General features: G+C 33.0%; 1 long non-coding RNA gene across 1 annotated transcript in view; it reads right to left on the reverse strand.

Annotated features, from left to right (window-relative positions):
- Positions 1 to 649, reverse strand: part of LOC117169190 — a 5,806-nt gene that overhangs the window by 4,289 nt on the left and 868 nt on the right. The window lies entirely within an intron of this gene.

The following is a 649-nucleotide window of genomic DNA, read 5'->3' on the forward strand; positions in this document are numbered from 1 at the left end:
TATTTTAACAATCAATTCCAACGGCATCAGCCGGTAACGTTGTACACGAAAATACGAACTCTCTAGAGCCTCGTCTAGTGGCCGCCAGGTTTCGTATTTTCGAGTACAACGTTACCGGCTGATGCCGTTGGAATTTATTGTTGAAATATATTTTTTTTACATCTTTTATTATTAAGCTTTGTACTTAAACGTAGTTTTCTTTCGGCTCTTGCATTTCTCAAAGTTTGAGACCGATAATTTATGTATAAAAAAAAGTTCGAACGTTCAAAAAATGTCGAGGTTCAGAAAAAAAATAAAATAATTTTCAGTGAAGTTTCTACCGAAATGCAGTACCTAAACGTACTTTATTGTACTCTAATACATTTCCCAAAGTTTCAGCTCGATATTTTATTTACAAAAAAAGTTCTTAGGTTCAAAAAATTATTCAGTGAACTGAAAAACTGTGGTCGGTAATATAGGTATTTAGCTGTGTCACATGTCCTTAAGTTTCTTCAAAATAATGATTTTCAATAAAAACGATGAATTTTAAACAAAAAAACGAACTGTAAAGAAAATAGGGAAAAATGCAATTTAGAAGGGGAATCTTCATAATTAATGTTGATTATCTGACGGAAAAATACCATCGCTTTATTCTCACCCCCCCCCCCCC

The sequence above is a fragment of the Belonocnema kinseyi genome, chromosome 3, assembly GCF_010883055.1.
Source record: "Belonocnema kinseyi isolate 2016_QV_RU_SX_M_011 chromosome 3, B_treatae_v1, whole genome shotgun sequence".
In the NCBI taxonomy this organism is placed as follows: Eukaryota; Metazoa; Arthropoda; class Insecta; order Hymenoptera; family Cynipidae; genus Belonocnema; species Belonocnema kinseyi.